Source organism: Liolophura sinensis, chromosome 12 (assembly GCF_032854445.1).
Source record: "Liolophura sinensis isolate JHLJ2023 chromosome 12, CUHK_Ljap_v2, whole genome shotgun sequence".
In the NCBI taxonomy this organism is placed as follows: domain Eukaryota; kingdom Metazoa; phylum Mollusca; class Polyplacophora; order Chitonida; family Chitonidae; genus Liolophura; species Liolophura sinensis.
Genome location: NC_088306.1, coordinates 26,679,250 through 26,699,572, shown reverse-complemented (window position 1 = coordinate 26,699,572; position 20,323 = coordinate 26,679,250). Strand labels below are relative to the sequence as shown.

The 20,323-nt window shown below is 39.5% G+C and overlaps 1 pseudogene; it reads left to right on the top strand.

The window, feature by feature from the left end:
* Positions 1-263: 263 nt before the first annotated feature.
* On the top strand, positions 264-1,186 carry LOC135479836 (putative nuclease HARBI1; annotated as a pseudogene).
* Positions 1,187-20,323: the final 19,137 nt, after the last annotated feature.

The window sequence follows — 20,323 nt, the reverse complement described above, 5'->3', positions numbered from 1 at the left end:
ACAAACTCCGGCCCTAAACTCGTGTACGAAAAGAGGTCTTCTGGAAAACCTGAGTTGTCACATGAAAAGCGAGTTTTAGTGTATCTGTAGTATGTAAGCAGCGTGGATAATATGCGCAAAGTATCTCGGTTATTTGACTGTCTAAATCAAACACGCATCGGTGTGTGCGAAGGGCTTCAGCTGCACTTTGTGATTTAAGGCATAATTTTATAGCATCGCCTGAACAACAAGAACAAGACGTTATATCTACTGCAGTTGAAGAAATGTGCCATGTACCAGATTGCACTGGTTTCATAAACGGTACCCACATTCGGTTATCCTTCACGCCAAACAATGACCAGGATTACATAAACAGAAAAGGTTATCCATCTGTTCAGTTACAAATCATTGTAGATGATCGCCTACTAATCGGATAGTTATGAGGGGTGGTCTGGGTGTGCCCACGATGCTCGAATGTTTAGAAACTCCCCAATTTCAAATGCTTTGGTACAACGGTATAATTTATCGGCAAATAAATTCATTATTGGTGAGTTAAGTCAGACTATAGCCTATTCCAAGGACTTGAGATGATAAAAACTGATATAATAGATTCCTTTCTTCAAATTTTAGACAATTGTCCCAGGTTGTATATAATATGAAATGTCATTGATCGATTAGTGTTTTAACCCGACCGAATAATTCATCTGTATGCGAGAAGGTCATTTTTTTATTTAGCCAAGAGCATAAACGGAGTGCAAAGAACAGTATTTTTGGTCAGTTCTAGTACTGTTGCCCTTTTATCCGTGAAAATAAATTTTGTTGAAATTGAATTACCTAATTTGTTTATTCTTGCCTTTGCAGGAGACTCCGCTCATCCCCTGTCGGAAACATTTTTTGATGACTACATTCAGGGACAGCGGACGTTTGACAAGGGACCAGTGTCATTACAAAACATGCATTTGATCAGCAAGACAAGTTGTTGAAATGGCCATAGGTCACTTTTGAAAGGCCGATTCAGGAGACTAAAAACATCGAGTGTGGAAATGTTAGGGACACATGCTATTTGGTAACGTCGGCATGTGTTTTTCATAACCTGTGTGTTTTGTCTTCCTATGACATCAAATGGGTTTCTTGTGCAAGCTGCAGACAATGTCCAAACCCAATAATTACGCAGCATTATTTCCAGATGCTGACACAGGAGCGATGAAGAGGAACAACTTAGTTCAGCACTGACAACCTTTCCGTTAAAATTGTACAGAGTAATGTGATTATTCAGCTGAATGAGCAATGATAACTTCTATGCTCAACTCCTTCTACAGCACCCGTGTTTCCTATATCTTTGCATTCTCACTTGTACGATTGAAATAAACGGATAACTTGTTTTTGTGAAAATGTTCGTACACTGTTTAATGAATTTCGTATTTCAATTGCGCCCGTATTATACTTCACAGGTATTTGTAGGGATGACAAGAGTCCCACCTAAGTAACCAAGTGGATTTCCTAAGTCTGTCTCTCTACTCTCCATTTTGTTTTCACGTCTAATGTCTTTATAATTCAGTCACCGAAGACTGAATGAAAGTCATATTTACATCTTGATTTTGCATTTTGCACTTGTCAGAGATCACTGGACTTACATAATGCTCTAAAAAGACAAAGCGTTAAGTGACTGAATTTTCAACGAAATTATGGAAATTCGCCAGACGTTACTGCACATATTAAAAATCTCACATTTACACTTGGTGAAAACTTAAAACAATAATTAGGAGACTCATTCTTAACGTCGGTTGTGAAGGATTCCATTCCATTTGTACCAGCGGCTCCTTGCATACAGCCATTGTAATTATATGATAGTCGCAAGCCAATGATGAGTAGATACGTTGTCATGGTAGTTGAGACAATATAAGTTTTACAACAGTTTTGTAGCCTTTGAACTTTACATGTAAAATAAGAATGAATGATTATGGTGTAACGCTATATCGACGATTTTGCAGCCATATCGCGGCGAGAACAAGTTCAATACAGTAGCCACTAAATAGTTATAGATAGGATAAGAAAAATAAACGAACGTGTTTAAAAACAACCAGAACTTTGTTAAAACTCGAAAACCACAAATATCTATAACAATGTAAAACATCGCATGTAAATGTTTTTTATAAATATATGTATATCGATATATAGATGAACTGTACTTTATTACATAGACCAATGGCCTTATGTCCTCTAAATACTTATTGACAGCATCGCCTGCAATGCTGTCAAACAAATCATTTATAGTGTTGACCGTGTAGAATTTTGGTCGAACATGGGCAAAGTCATCACAGTCAACCAGGATATGTTTTACGTCCTATTAAGCATTACATCCAACACACTCGAGAGCACAGTTCCCATCGAGAATATAACTGTGTGTTAAACGAGAATTCCCGATACGGCACCTCGTTAAAACTACTTGGTCTCTTCGAGACATACCATGAGTGTAAGACTTATAGCCAGTGACAGGATGAATTTCATTCAGTTGATTATGGATTAAGCCCAATTCACCCTGCCAAAGGCGACGAATATATTCAGGAATATTTGGACGAAAGTCAGTGCATTGGGAGTTCATTTTTGGATATTGATTTATTAAGGGCAGCCTTTGCCTCCCTGTCTACGACTTTGTTTCCATCGATACCAATATGGCTTGTTGTCCAACAGAATATAATATCTTTACCGTTTTTTAATTAGTATCCTATATAGGCCTAGAATATCAAGAATTAGTGGAAATTGTAATAATTTATAAATTTATTGTTTTGTATTGCAAAAAGGCAGGAGAGCGAGTCACTGCATCACTGCATACCGGCCACACCCAGAAGAAAGATATGACAAGGCCAGGGGTGTAAACCTGATCTCGGCAGAAAAGATCGAGGAAGAGGATGGCTGACGAAAAGGAGAGACTTACAGTTCTAAGACAGCCGCAACTCTATCCTCATTATCCCCATCAGTACGTATAAATTTATTATCCGCAGTGTTAGCCTTAATTTCGGCAAAACATTGCAGAATTGGGAGGATTTGTCTTGGGTTTATTACATTTACGAAGATCAAATACCAGTTCAGGTGGAGGAAGAAGCCAGGGAGGTGACTCCGGAAAAGACACCAAAGCTATTTCCTCTAGCTTGATGTTAGCTCCCACAATATAGTCTCGTATACGAAGACCGAACGAAGGGATCTTATGGGGAATTTTATTAAATTTATCTATATGTGATGAATTAAAAACACAGTCGTAGGCAGGGTTGGTTGGATGAGCATTTTGCAGCATATTGAAGACCCAGTTTTATTCGTCGGGTATATAAGAATGGCTCATCTGCCTCAAAGTATAAACTCTCTACTGGCGAAGTTCTAAAAGCACCAAGGCTGAATCTCAAACCACGGTGATGGACAGGACAGGATTTTTACATGCGATTTCCTAACAGAAACCTAAATGATGGACTCATGGCCCAATTTAGACCTCACCAACGAATATATTGGTGTAATAAGATAGATGCCAAAATCAGTGCAGGACACGACCTTGACGATATCGAGAGCCTTTGTACATTTGCCTTGAAGTGTTTTTAAAAGAGGTATAAAAGATAATTTATTATCGTGTATTATACCCAAAAATTTAGTGTCACCAACAAGTTTAATCTGTTCACCACAAAATTTCAGATCAGGGTGTAGATGAAATTTCCTTTATTACAAAAATGCATACCGACGGTTTCACACGTTGAAAATCTAAAACCGTTTTCAGTTGCCCATTTGTTGATTTTATTTAGACAAAACTGTAACCGACGTTCAATATTATTCGTATTTTTTGCTCGGTAGCTTATAACGACATAAACCTAAAAATAACACTCTGTGCCCGATGTTAAGGTTTTTGCTAAGCTATTCATTTTTATACCACAGAGAGGTGACAGAATACTGCCCTGGAGTACACGCATTTCCTGCTCATACGAGATGGAAGAGTGGACCCCAACTGAACCTCAACCTGACGATCAGATAAAAATTCAGATATAAATATCGGCAATCGACCTTTAAGACCCATGTCTTAAAGGTCTTTTAAAATTTCATATTTCTGTGTGGTGACATACGCTTTTTTAAGATTGAAAAATATCGACAGTACACGTTCAGTAATAATACAACCATCACGAATAATTGTTTCAAATCGAACAAGGTGATCCATAGTACATCGGCCTTGACGAAGACCACATTGTATATGAGACATTAATTTGTTTGTTTCAAAAAATCAAACATATCTATCATTTATCATCCGTCCCTTCATCCTACAGACGCAGCTGGTAAGAGCTATTGGACCGTAATTATTTGGATCAGTATGATCCTTACCCGGTTTAGGAACCGGAATAATACGAGCATCCGTCCGTGAGGGTGGAAAATTACGCAAAAGAGTTATGCCAATATCATTAATCAAGTCCAAGAGAATCTCAAGTGACGCAGGCGGTAAATGGTTAAGGAACTTATAATATACGTTACCAGGACCACATGCAGTATCTCCTAGCAGAGAAGGAAAACAGTACAGTCAGGGGAGATCACTCTCGTTATTCTAGGCTTACATTACATATCATATCTAACAACTCCTCCCCTTCTAGCATGCAAATACAAGAAAACATGCTAACGGAAGCAAAAGAAAACAGGCCAATTTCCATGATGATTTACATCCACACGAATTGAACTTTTTAACTGTACCAAATAAACAGGCTTGTTTGCATGACCTTTGCAAAATCATTGGGAATAATGTCCAAAATAACTGCAACACATTAAAGGAAAACAGTCCAACCATAATGTTATTTTAATGGAACCATAACACACATTTCAAGCTTTACTCAATGTCTTCACTGTCTGTCATTTAATACTGTTACACTAACAGGCGCTTAAGAGGGTTATCGCGACTCGACCGAACTGGATAACGTCTGGATTCACGCACAGATGTTCCAAGGACGGGTTCAGGGACACCTTTAGCCGGTAAATCATTCATCACGGGTGATTTAGTTGTTGATAATTGCCGGGATACCTGCTGACTAACACAGGCTGGTAAAGCTGGTGTAGGCAATGTCACAATAGGTTTGCACACAACTTGTGTAAATCACATCTGATCTAAGTGGCGGCGCCACATAGTACAAAGGACCTGTCTCTACTTACAGTTCCTCTCAGCCACTTCGGGCCATCACGGTAGTTACGTACCATGACAGACTCACCAACTGAGAATGTTCGCATTTTCTCTCCATTTCTAACAGATTGGTGGGTTTGACGAACCGACACGTCACGCCCGAGATCTGGTTTTAAGGCATGTATCTGGCACCTCAGTAACCGACCATACAGAAAAACAGATGGAGCCTGTCCAGTAATACAATGATCGGAAAGTCCGTACTGGAACAAGAAAGTGTTTAACTTCTCTTGGATTGGCATTTCTCTGTCCGGGGCACGAATCGATTGCTTAAACGACTGAACAAAACTCTCTGCGAGGCCATTCGTCGCAGGATGGTACGACGCATTGGTTATATGACGGATTTCATTGGTTTGCATGAATGCCAAAAATTCCAACGAAACAAATTGCGGTCCGTTATCACTGACCAGCTGTTCCGGCTTACCCATATGGGCGAATAAAGTTTGCAAATAATCAATCGTTTTCTGTGTAGTTGTAGATTTCATTATTTCCACTTCGGGCTACTTAGAATGTGAATCTACGACAACAAGAAACATGTCGTCCTTGAATGGTCCTGTAAAGTCAATATAAATATGCTGCCAGTGCCTCTCCGGAAATTCCCAATGGTGTAAAGGTGCTGACTGAGGCTTATTTTGAATAGACTGACAACCTACACATGATTTTGCTTTACTGTCAATGTCTGAATCAATGCCTGGCCACCAGATGTAACTACGGCCAAGCCCTTCATTTTGACGATGCCAACATGTCCTGCATCTATGCCTTTGAGAGCTTGTGGTCGCAGCTTAGGCGGTACTACTACTCACATACCCCACACAATGCAACCATCGGACACGATAAGTTCATCCTTGCGTCTTGCATAAGGCTCAAGTTCTGGGCTGGGTTTGAACCAGTACAGGGTCGCTCCTGGTCTCACGTTTAACAGTAGCTGTTGAAATGGGTACTTGATGTGGAATGTGATTACAGTATCGGACTGCGATATGCACTTGATTTTAGGAACTAAAACATAATGGTAACCTAAACATACAATCTGCATTCATATGTTCCTTAGTGTTTTTGTACACGATGTCTTAGTGAATGCCACAGAGAAACACAGGCCATCTCTTGATACGAGCAGCTGAGGTAGTTGGAACGCTCTTACTCGGGTTAAGGATATACGTGAGGGGTTTGTGATTGGCCGCCAAAGTGATACTGCGACCTTCAAGGTACTGCTGGAATCGTTTCACGCCCCACACTAAACTTAAGGCTTCCTTTTCCAAATGACAGTAGTTTTGTTCCGCTGGATTAAGCGTGCGCGACACGAACGCAATGGGCCATTCGGCGCCATCCTCCATCACGAGACAAAACCGCGCCGATGCCGTATGACGACTCATCGGTAGCCAAACGCACTGGCCTCTTGTGGTCATAATCTACCAGCATAACATCTGATGCGATAAGTCGTTTGGCCTCTTTGAATGCATGTTCCTGCTCATCTCCCCAAGTCCATTTAACACTATCACGAAGCAGCAAATTTAAAAAGATCGTTGACAAGTTCGGGAGAACTCAACGATAATAGTTTATCAGTCCTACTAGTTACTGTAGCTGAGTCACGTTATCAGGTCTAGGCGCGTCCAGCAGCGCTTTGATTTTGTTTTGTGTCTAAGGAAGACCTTGTGCGTCAATGATGGTGTGACCACAGTAGTCCATGCGATCCTGAAAGAATTGACACTTGTCTCTATTCAGTTTTATCCCGTACTCCTCGATACGAACAAGTGCTGCTTTGACACTATCTAAATGCGCTCGAGTTGTCGGCCCTGTCCCCATCATATCATCCAGGTACAACTGAGCACCAGATAATCCCTGCAATACCTGGTCGATAGCACGCTGCAACAGCGCTGGTGCTGACGCAACACCAAATGAGACGTTTATAACGGTATAAACCTTAGGACGTGTTAATAGTAGGAATTCCTGCGATTCTTCCTTGACCTCCATTCGTAGATAGGCACTCGCCAAATCTAATTGTGTAAACTCCTGACCACCAAAGAGATTCGCAAATATCTCCTCAATGGATGACAGGGGATATTGGCCAACATTAAAGGATAAGAAAACTTAAAAAAAATGACACTATAGGCTGAAAAGAGCACGTTTTTTCTGTTTGGTGGTGTCTGCTGCTTAATTTTGTGATTTTTCCTCGCCATACACGTAAAGCCTGAAAATGGCAAATCTGGCACAAATCACTGAGTCCATCGAGCCCTCCATCTTTAACACCTTGTAATTTATGCTGGGGGTGTGTTGCCTCTCAGCCAGTGAGAGTCGTTAAAACTGCCGGCTTGTTCGTGTAAACTCGGACCCTACGTCCAACATTCCGGTTTCCCGATCGTCAAGCGGAAAACGAACTGCACTGTTCGCTGCCTTCTGGGAATGTACGGAGTGCACTTCGGCAGCTTTCGACGGCAATTCTCCTCTTAACAAAAAAGACTTCAGGACTGGTTCTTAAGCAAAATGGAGTCGCCCATAGCGGAGTTTGGAGCTGCCTTTATTTATAATTTATCAGCTTGAGGCACACAGATTTTTTATGGTATGAACGTGCCAGGAAATGCATACTCTTTTCAATGGTTTTTGTTTGATATTTAAATTTTCTTCTCCTTTAAGTACTGGATTAATTGTCACCTTAAATTCACCACATACACGAACATCACCGTTTTTCACAAGTGTAACTATGGGTGCGGTCCATGCACTATGTGCCACATTCTGAATCACGCCTGGAGGTTCGAGTTTATCTTACTCGGCTTCTACTTTCGGTTTCAATGCGTACGGTACTGGCTGGGGTTTGTGAAACTTCAGAGACGCGTTTTCCAGGACGATTAACTTTTCAACCCTTCACTGAAGAGGATAGGATGTTGATCCAACAATCCGTTAATCCCTTTAACAGCGCTCTCGTTTACAACATCACTGCCTAGCAACTTGATTTTCGGCCAATCAAGTATTATCTCACTAAGCCAAGATCTTCCAAGCAATGGCTGTCCCCCGTTTGTCACAACATATAAATCAAGAGTCTGCGTCTGATTATTGTACTGTACCTGCACCTCTAACACACCTATTGGCTGAATAACTCCCTTAGTGTAAGTTTCGAACTTAACACTTGTTTCTTCAATGTCAGAAACAAATGTCCACAGTCTTTTCAGTCACTACTGTGACTCAACCGGTGAAGCGGAGTTCATTCTTACGATACCTAACTCACGATCCTCGACGCCAGTTATATGTTTCTAGGCTAAAATACACTGAGGCTTCTAAACATGACTAACACATTTGGCAGTATCCAACTGAACTAGTTTATCACAGACAGAGTAGGAGAACGGTAAAGTCAAGGGAAATCACTCTCGTTATTCTACACTTACATTACATAGCATATCTAACAGACATATATCAAATCTCCGCTCGGCCTTTTTGGGGTCCTTAATGGCTTTGCGACCATCCTTATCATACCAGGATTTACTTTTGGATTTTGGGTTTGTCGAAGTCTTAGGGATAGTTCTATCGTCAGCTTGTAAAGCAAATTCATCAAATTTTAATATAGGATCATCTGCTGTATTGAAAGTCTCTGGGGGTAATATCAGCCTCCCAGAACATCTCAAACGCGATCCAATCTGCTTGATCGAATTTCCACCTGGCTATACGTCCTAAAGAACGAGAAATGATATGTTCTAGGATGACAGGAAAATGGTCACTACCACAAAGATTATCATGCACTTTCCAACAAAAATCAGAGAGACATGATGGATCAGTGATAGTGATTAGTGATCTCAGTGAGATCCATAACAGAGTAAGCGCCAGTACCCGGATGTAAATAGGCATTTGAACCATCATTGAAATAATACAGTTCCTCCATAGATAAGAAGTCTTCCACTATTTTGCCTTCATGTTTTATATTATTACTGTCCCATAGAAGGTTAAGGGAATTAAAATCTCCCATTATTAGAAACAGTTTTGGTAATTGTTCTTTTAAATTATGCAGCTGGGAAGCTGATAAAAAGTGTGAATATATAACGAACACATTGTGATTGTTTCAGACAATGAAACAAGAAAGGCCACAGCCTTGAGCTCCGAATCCAGAGAAACAGAGCTGTAAATAATACAGTTTGTTGTTTTATTATAAAGTGAATATTTTTTGAGAGTTATTTTATCTTGATCAGACGTCTTCAAAAGAGTATCCGTTGTATAATTTTGTCATACATAGATATTATGGAGGGAAACGTATGGGAGACGTATGTCTGGAGAAGGGACGACCCTTCCGTGAAAATCGGCTGGAAGACCTCCTTGGTGCGGGTGATACATCCATTACATTCGCATGTGATGTTGAAGGACCAACCTCCTCCAACGATGTAACGTAAGAAGTCACGTATAATGTAATGTAATGCTTTACTTGTTTAACGAGTATTCCCCACAGCCCAGTGGCCACTCGGGGGTCTCCTCGACAACATATAACATATGTACAGGACAAAACAAGAAATTGGTTACAAACATAAATAAAAAGAAATGACACAGATAGATAATATACCGAATAAACTATACACATATGTATGTAATATGCGCAACAACAAAAGTATTTACACTACAAAAATGAATCATAGCATATGTAATAAAGTGAGGCTATAATGCAAGGACATAATGACTACTTACTGAAATAATATTTATCATTATCATTTAATATAAGAGAAAATTTCAATGCTACCCATCGATTTAAAATCTCTTTGGTCCTGTAATAAATTTAAGCACAGTTCTTAAGACAATTTTGTTTTCATCAGGTTTTAGTTCATCGGACCAAGTAATACTACATTACAAATATATTTTCAACACGAAGGAATAAATATTGTGTAGTTTACGACTGTAGATATTGTTGATGTAATTTGTTCGAGGATATGCTTTGTTTGAGTGGCATATTTGGGGCATTTAAAGAAATAATGAAGTACATCTTCACATATATGATTACAATTCGCGCACGCGCGAACATTGCTTAAATTGTACTTAAAAAGATCCGCATTCAGAGCGGTAAGTCCCATTCTCATTCGGCATTGAATAACAGAATGGGAGGAATCGAACATGTTGTACAGTTGAGTGAGTTCTTTTCTCTTTTTGAAAAACAGAAATTGCTTTATTATTCCAACTGAGGCATTGCGGATATGAGAGGGTAAAATGTTCCAATCTTTGACAGTTTAGGGAAGAAAAAGGAGGAAAATTACTGAATGCGAGTTTTAAAAAGTCGAACATTGCCCCTGTTTCTAAGGTTGTATGTGTCTGTATCAGTGATATTTCTGCCGTCTAATATCCTTTTTAGATAAGGCGGAGAAAGTCAGTTTTATGGAAGAGTAGAATTCTATGGCATCGACGTCGATTATGTAAAGATTCCCATTTGAGATCATTTAATAAACTATTGTATGACGTCTGACGTAATCCTCCAGTACAGGGTAATGCCACGCGTCTTTGGATAGCTTCAAGAGAGTTTGCCAATTTAAGGCTACAGTTGTGGTACAGAACATTGCCATATTCGATTGACGACCTTGCTAGGCTTTGGAAAAGAGTGACGAGACATTTTCTAGTGAGAGTTTTCTTTGCTCTGTAGAATGTGCTTAATGTCCTGTTTGATTTCTTTACTACGGCTCGAATGTGTTCGTTCCACTTACCATTATATTCCATTATTGATGCCGAGGTGTTTGTGGGACCGAACGCTCTTCACATTAACACCGTTTAAATACAAATTAGGATGACAAGGGTCACATTTTAAAGATATAAGCAAGAAAACAGTTTTAAGAACGTTAAAGTTAAAAACCCATTGACTTGCCCATTTTGACAAACGATCAAGATCTCGATTTAGTTTAGCCTCTGAGTCACTCAAATTATTGATCTCTTCCATTAGTGACGTGTCGTCAGCAAAAATGTCAATATCACTTTCAATGTTTGTAATAATATCATTTACAAATTATAAGTAAAGTAAAAGACCTAGCACAGAACCCTGAGGTAGCCCACAGGAAATAGGTTTTGCATCTGATTCCATACCATTAATACAGACCTTGATTTTTCTTGATTTTTTTATCAGTCAGATAGTCATTCAGCCAAGAAAGTAATGGATCTCCAATACCAAACTGCTCCAACTTAAACAGAAGACCTTTACGCCAAACATTATCAAATGCTTTATTCACATCAAGAAAGAACATACACATGTCATTTCCGTAGTCTTTGATATATTTTATGTACTATCTTCAGTAACTGGTATATGGTAGAGTCCCCTTATTTGAATTCAGAGTTGTTCGGTATTAGAAGATCGTTACTGATACAATATTCATACAGGAGTTTATATACAACTTTCGCCAATATTTTAGAAAGCACAGGTTGTAGAGATACTGGTCGATAGTTTGAAATGTCATGTCTATCCCCTTTCTTAAATACTGGACTAACACGAGAGAGTTTCCATGAAGTGGGGAATACACCAGACTGTAAAGAAAAATTAAATTGTTTAGTTAGAGATGGAGCAATACTTTCAGCACTATGTTTGAGTATAAAGTTACTTATACCATCACAACCAGATGCTTTTCTTGTACTTAGGGTTTTAAATCAATAAGTCACCTCCTTCTCACAGGTTTGCAAAGAAGTCCTGAGTTGGTAAGGTGTGTAAGAGGGGGTAAATCTGGTACTGTTTGCAGTAGAATTGAATGGGAAGCAAAGAAACTGCAGAATTCATAGGCTTTGTCGTTGTTGTTCGACACGTTTTAAAATTAAGATTACGAGGAGGAATTTGGGACTTTGCTTTTGGGCCTAATAAAGATTTCATCACTGACCAGTACGTTTTTTTTTTATCTAGTTGAGGGTTGCATAATTTAAGTTTTAAATTTGCGGAGTAACGCAGTATTGCATTACGTTTAACAGCACTGGCTTCACGTCCAGAAATGTAGAAACGGAATTTGTCTTCCTCTGTTTTGGTACGGTTGAACTTTTTAAAGCATCAGTTTCTGATCCGTAATTTTAAACGAACATCACTTGTCATCCAGGGTTTGTCACGAGGGCGAATTGTGACGGTTTGTTTGGTATACATTCGTTACAACATGATAGGAATAATTTATTCCGAACATAAACTTTGTCATTAATGTCAGCAAAGATTTCATCTATTGCATCCCATGGTGTACCAGATAGGAGATGACATAAACCAACTAAGTCGGCACATGTGTAATCCCAAACATGCCTTTTGCAAGTCTTAGGTCTGTCATATCGGGTTATTTGTAATGTACAATAGATAGTGCAGTGGTCAAGATTGGCAAGTGGTGCCGCCACACCATAGTCATCTATATATCCAATACTGTCAGTAATGATTAGGTCTAATATATAACCACTTTCGTCGGTATACCTAGTGGGTTTATCGATAAGCTGAAAGGGGTTGTTTCCCGTGATCACGTCATACAAACTCATTTTTAGTTCACTCTTGACGTGGAAGTCGTGCCACTTGATACATTTGTCATTGAAGTCTCTCAAAATTAATAGTATGTCTGGATTTTCTGTTAAAACAGATGTGATAGAATCATGTAGGTTATAAATGAAAACCTCCCGTTCATTAGCAGATTTATTGGGCGGGCGATAACGGACAGCAATAAAAACATGTTTTTCGTTATAATCCACATTGATCCACACCATTTCGTTTTCATTTTCCAAATCTTTTCGTTGAGTGACATTAGTACATGTTTTACAGTAAATAGCTACTCCTCTTCCATGTCTATTCCTATCTTTTCTTTCTATAAAATACCCATCAATATTTATTAAGTCGTCTGAAATTTCACAACTTAGCCAGGTTTCACTAACACAGATAAAGTCATAGTCATATTTGTGAGATAGAACATTTGATATCTCATCTACTTTGAAGTACGAGGAAAGCTTGCCATCGCCTTGAGCAAGTAAACTCCTTGCGTTAATGTGACAACACGACAAGTTATTGCAATGGGATGGCCCTGGAATACTTTGTTTTCATCCCCACATTTCAGCAAAAGGATCATATATACAATTAGGGAGTAGTTACAATTACACAGGGCACTTAAAGCACACAGTGCCAGAATACCAGAGTAAGAAGTTAATACAATGAAGGTAGGTTTCATATCAGCAAATAATGTAAAATACTTAAGAAGGTGTTGATATTGCTTAAAACATAAACAATTGAACCAGGACCCAATAGCCACCCTATACTGGCTTAAGTTATCCATGGCAGGTATACATTGAACTTTGCCAGACATAAAAGCACATGCTCGATAATTTTTTTCAACATAAACATACAAAACGGGGAGTGCAAACGAATACATTTGATAATATTCACAAAATAAATCTTTCTTACAGATGTTATTTATATGCAGTAGAAATTGAACCATTACAAAAACATAATATTAAGTTAGTAGTGTATTTACAAATATCCAAAAAAGTAACATTACAAGACTATATATATATATATATATATATATATATATATGTGACGTGAAAGGAAAAGTGTGATATTTACACTGAGATAAGGGAATTTGTCATCAACTATCGTTGTGAAATCCTTCATAAATGATTTGTTTGAGAAAAGATACAGAAAAATAGAGACATGGTATAGAATGCAATCGCGATCAGTTCTGACGAGATTAATCAAATAAACATATTGGAAAAAAAACGTGTCATTCCATGTCATGAGGGATACTATGCATTACTCTACGACTGCGACTGTATACCAAGTCTGTGCTACTTAATTACTGTTTGGGTGGACAAAAACGCGTTTAACCAGGTTAAAGGGTAAAGTGCATGTATGAAACATATTATAGCATATCATAGCCAATTCAATTTGTTGAGTGCTGGTTGTTTCTTAAATCAAATATCTGGTTGCTTGAGTAGTTACAATAACATGTACTTTAAAACTAATCGCATTAATATTAAGTAACAAAATGGCCACTTGGGTTTTACCGAAACTAATTAAGACAAGTGCTTGAAAAAATAGCCTTCGAAACTTAACAACAGCAACTCTCGAATGCAATTACAACGAAGAACAATGATCATGGCCCACTGGTTGACTTCTCATCACATCCAGCACTGTCAAATAAAGAATAAATAACTGTTACTATCACAGTCTGGAAAAACAAATAATATAATAATTACTTTTGGAAATCTCATTTAAAATACACACCTCCACTACAGTTCCCTTCAAACTATGATCAACGAGAAAACTTTCAAACTGACACAAAGTAGTGGTGAAAATATAGGACCAGCAGATGAAAGGAAAGAGACAAAAATGGATGGACTTGATAATGTGATCTCTGTACTCCTAACTTTTCTCATTGACCGACAAAAGCCTGTCTAAGTGCTTTCATTTTATCAACGTGCATCCTTTCCATTAAGGCGATTTGCTTTTCTTTTCTATAGCACGTCTGTTTTCGTATCCTCCTAGCCACTTCATTGTGACAGATTTCGGTTTTTCTCTGGGTGAAAGTTTTTTCTTTTGGTATGTGGTTGCTTGGTTACTTCTTTAAAGGCATCCTCAGAAATGGTATTGGGGGGACTTGAGTGCTGCGGTGAGGCAGTAGGTGAAACATCTCAAGGCAAAGGTGGACTAGGGGATTTGTCAGAGCTTGTGTGAAAGCTGGTTTCGTTGCAGATTTACATCTTTACAGCCATAAATTTCGTTGAAATCTTCCAACAATGGGAACATTCCCGGTTTTATTGTTGTGATCAACACAATTTCTCCACTCACGTTTTAATGGTTTGAATTTGTTGATGCACTGATCAACATTAACCGAAATGCCCGCTTGATCAAGTATAGTCTTAATTTTTGTCCATATCACCTTGTGTGGAATCTGACCATTGAACTGTGGCTCCATTGACATCCTTGTGTACAATAGCAGCTTTGACTCTGCCTTTGTCCCTCTGCCTTTGTCCAATTTTTCGGGAGTTGGTTTGATGAACTTGACGTGGTTAGCTGTGAAGGGCTAGGCACAGCCTCGGATTCTTGTGAATCCACATAAAACTGTGTCATACTCGATGCTCTGGAGATAATTTGTGGGTACGTTTGCAGCTTTTATGTTTTTTACATTTTTTTTCTATCCAGGCCTTGTCACCATTCTCCATCCTTTGAAGCGTTTGCAGATCAACTGACATATTGGCAGATGTACTATCAGGAAATGTCAGTTTTAGTGTTTTCAAATAACTGTCCTTTTTTGCATATCTGAAAAAATGCAACCACATAAGTCTGAGCTTTCAAGAATTTCGGTTTGTTCGTCAAAAACTTATTTTATGTCTTGTCGTCCGTGTATATTATATGAAGCACGCATATTATTTCCAAGAAAAGTTATTCCTAGCTGATAACAGAAATGTGTAAGAAGCTCACCCAGCGAGGATGTAAATTGTAATCGTGTTCAATGTGCAGCCATTAAAATTACACATATGGACACAGACCCCCATTACAACTTCCGTTTTTCAGTAGGGACGATTGTAGTTCTGTGTATTTTAGGGTGTAAAGTCTTTTTTTGCTGCCAGCCTGCCGTTTTTGGTGTACAAGTGCATGCTTGGTATCAAAATGATGGAAATTGTCTAAGCTTTGGGCAGGTATGAGTTTTAATGGTGAAAGTTTGAAATTCTGGGCGAGAGGACACAAGGAGACAGGTGGTGATGAGGCTGCGAGTGACGTCCCCTTGGCGTTGCTAGGCACCCCTCCCAGCTGCCGGCATGTAAAGGTCCAGATTTTGACGGTCAACCTATGTCAAGATTTTTACAGCTTCTTTCTCTCAGGCTGGGCCAGGTATGCACCAAAGCTTATTGGCCTCGGAATATTTGGGACTGAGCTACAGTGCTAAACGTTAACATTGGGGGTCTGTGGCCTGATCTGTCCACTTGTGCCAAAACATGTAATATGTCACTGTGTGCTCAGATTTCGCAGCAGCCTGATAATATTTGGTGGGTACATCTGCGATGTGGTTTGCATTGACATGGAACTTGATTGAGCAGTTTTAAAGCTTTTTAATTCTATATTTTCCCCACATATCCATTTTGTCTAAAAATCGGCTAAAACGCTCTGTGGTTAAGGGTAGTACAGGAGTATAAACAGACTGGAACAAACACAGACAATGTTTCATTGTTCCTGGTTTTTAAAATGTCTCTTATGGGGCTGACATTTGATAAATAATGCAAAATTTGAGTGCTGCGAGTGAAATTGGAGTATGTGGCTGATAGATAGGGTGGTGTGATTAAGGATGGTCAATAAGGCCTTGCATCACATATAAGGGCCCAGCCTCACACAGGTGGATAAAAACACATCAGCAGATTAATTTACTTGGCTAGAGTAGTAGAGAGGGCCAGTGTGCATTTAATTTACAAACCAAGTCAGGTTCCTCCCATGTGTGCCACCACACACTAGGTAAATGTGCTTCAAATCATCCTGCAGGTCACAAAACATTAAAAACAGGCATCTCTGCTGGAACACTGTCTGCTGTTTTGGGCATAGACTTGAAGTGGACAAGGTAAATTTTCCTCTTTAAACTTAAAAATAAACCACTGTAGGCATGTAGTTTTCATTGCATGTGTATATTCATTCCTCTGACAAGTTACATGTGCACTCACACAGTATGTGTGGCGTTGGAACAAAAATGATCAATTTCAAGTTTCTAGCATACATGTGAGTGTGATCTGTTGGAATATTGCCCTTGTGAAAATGAGTCTCTGCCCCACCAGGTGTCTGTTTTTCCACCAGAACATAGTACGCGGTGGCATCCACCTCCCTGGGCAACTGGGATTTTTTTTATGTTTCCAATGTCCTCACACACAAGTTAGAAATTAGACAGCTACATATGTCTTTCACATCCTAGTTTAATACCTATTGAGCTTTTGTCTTGGTTTCCCTCTTTAGATCTTGTCTCCCAAACATGGCGTCAGTGAACTTTGCCTGGTTTATGCATATATTGAACTGGGATCTACCTAGGTGAGTGGGGTCTGCTAGCCGTTCAGCTTCCTCAAAGGCCTGACCATTCGGATGCAGTCTTCCACTCCCTTGGCCGACCTAGAATCCCCGTCATTGGTCCGGTACTACACCATGACACATACCCCTCCAGACCCCCCCCCCCCCAACCGGGGAAACGTCACAGGTTTCTCATATATGTACGGACAGTTTGAATGTCCATTCCTCATGCCCACCCAGGAACACCCAGTGTGGAACCTGATTACGGATGTAATTTCTCACTGATTATTTGAGGATTTCTGTGTTGTTACAGGTTAAAAAGTATAGCTTTTCCCCTCTTCTTGGGTCCCTTCAACATGTCTTGGGAGGGTTGCCTTGCTGACTGTCTGAATGACCAATGTGCATGTACTGTGTGGCTTTATTTTTGTAAGTGGCAAATTCATATTTCTCCCCTCTACTTATCTCTTGTAGATGCCAGTGTCACACTTTGGTGTTTGTTATGTGGAAAGTATTAATTTAGTCTGAGGCAACAACACAGGTGGGGGGATTCTTTTGCACTGTGAGTTGAGGTAAGCCAGCCAACCAATGGCAGCCATGGGGGAGACGGGAAAGGGGGGTAGTGTGTGTGTGTGGGGGGGGGGGGGGAGTGGGTGATCTTTTAAAGGGTTTTATCATGTGAATCACTATGTAAAAGGGATACTAGTCTTTTCTTTAGCCCTATCCATGGAAACTCTGCCTATGAGCATTTCTATATCAATTTGGATGCATATGTTTACTTTGATGGTGATCAAAATGTACTTTTCTGGAATTTTGAAACTCCGCTTTGCTACCCACCTGTATCACTTTAAGTCAAATTTTGCACAAAGTTGCTAAAAGGTATGTCCTATATTTTGTAAGTGAATTGTCAGATAAATTACCTGTCTTTTGATATATATTTTGACACTTTTGGCTTTTAAGTATTTTCTTAACACTGCTGTAAACAAGAAAATCTACTTGAAAATCCATAATTTTCTAAATGTTTGTCAATGGAAAATGTAAAATACTTTGTCATTGGAATTTTTTCATTTTTCCTGTAGATATACATACCAGCTTTCCAAAACATTTGACCTGGTTAAGATATTTTGAACGGTATGCGCACTACAGAGCTTTGAACTTCGTGCTTGAGGACGGACAAACAGACACATTTTCAAGATAGGGGCACCCCAAGTTAAATTCCTCCTACTCAAAAGTTTTTGCATGTATCAAGCTGTAACTTTATGTGTGAGGTTTAGAGGTAGTAAGCATTATGTGGTGCAAAAATTATTGATTTTAAAAAAAGTTGCCTGGTGTGATAGGACACAGACCCCCATTACAACTTCCGTTTTTCAGTAGGGACGATTGTAGTTCTGTGTATTTTAGGGTGTAAAGTCTTTTTTTGCTGCCAGCCTGCCGTTTTTGGTGTACAAGTGCAGGCTTGGTATCAAAATGATGGAAATTGTCTAAGCTTTGGGCAGGTATGAGTTTTAATGGTGAAAGTTTGAAATTCTGGGCGAGAGGACACAAGGAGACAGGTGGTGATGAGGCTGCGAGTGACGTCCCCTTGGCGTTGCTAGGCACCCCTCCCAGCTGCCGGCATGTAAAGGTCCAGATTTTGACGGTCAACCTATGTCAAGATTTTTACAGCTTCTTTCTCTCAGGCTGGGCCAGGTATGCACCAAAGCTTATTGGCCTCGGAATGTTTGGGACTGAGCTACAGCGCTAAACGTTAACATTGTCGCTTATGGAAAACTAATGGGGGTCTGTGGCCATATTAAGAATGAGATGGGAAATGCTCCAGTTTTAACAGTAATGTTGCAAGTTCTGACATCGTTCATACAACGAACATGATAATCATCAGCTTCAACACTTCGATCCCTTAAACCGGTCCGAGGTCAACGAGGCATGTCAATGTTTGACTAAATGAATTCATGGCCGTGCACGTTGTCCCCTAGTCGGTCCTAGGCTTTACAGTATTGTACAACAACAACAACCACTACGTACAGCGTTAAAGCCCTCGTTAACTACTGACTGGCGATAAATTTCAGGCACTTATACACACAATGACGCCATTCGCGAAGACCTTACACAAAAAATACTGACGTAAACTGATAAACCTGTCATAATTTAAATTTCAGAGAAATCTTACCAATAAAAGCTTTGCAAACCGCTTCTTCCGGAAGATCTGTAAGGCAGTCACGTGATAGAAACGCGTGTGCTTCTCGCAGCTGATCGGAAAGGGAGAACTTTACCTGTGTTACAACAATCGTCGTTCGATTGGAATTAGGCTGCAACTCGAGTCAATTTCTTGTCCCAAGCGAACGTGCTCCAAGTTTTAGACTCGATCTGCTCGAGAATGAGCAAGAAATCGGGTGGGAAATACGGCGCTATGAATTCTTTTTCTCTTTTTGTTATGTTTTTATCAATTTTTCCTCTAATGCTTCCATCACACTTACCACGCATTCTTCTCAGTACACTTCCAGAAGTGGCGCTAAAAAGGAAAAATGATTCTTGATTGTACTGCATCGTTACTTTGATATCAAGAACATTGTGAAGTGTTTCAGTTGTAACGGAGGTCACATGGCTTCTTCTCGTGAGTGCCCAATTTTTTCAAAAACAAAAACAAATAATCAGTGTTAAAGTGAAACAGAACATTTCATATCAAGAAGCATGGAGACTGACTGCTTCTGTTAATTCTTTCAAGACATCCTATGCCAATGTAGCGAAGAATGTGTTCACCTCCGTGGGAACCCAGAATACCCTGACTTGGCCCAATGGCATATACCACCCGTAAAGATTTCCTCCTCTAAAATACTTGTCACAGTATCTGCTCAGACATCACCAGTGGAAGTTCCCAATATGAAAAACAAATTACCAACTTCTACCATCGTTAATATGGAAAATGCAATAAATCAAAACTTAGTTAACCCTGTGGCTCGACAGAGCGTCGCCCTAAGGCCACTCGGATCCTGTCCAAACTTTTATAAAGTTGGTCTGCATGATGCCTTTATGAACAGTTACAATCAAAGCGCGACTGAAATACCTTGTTTAATTGTTATTTGACATGGAACTCATTCATGGACTACGAATTTGAACTTTGATATTGAATTCATGCCTGGAATATCCACTGTCTGCCGGGCATCATTGAAAACTGATGACTGCTTCTCTCTTGTCTGTGTAATTTTGTCATAAACAGGACTGAACAAAAGCCG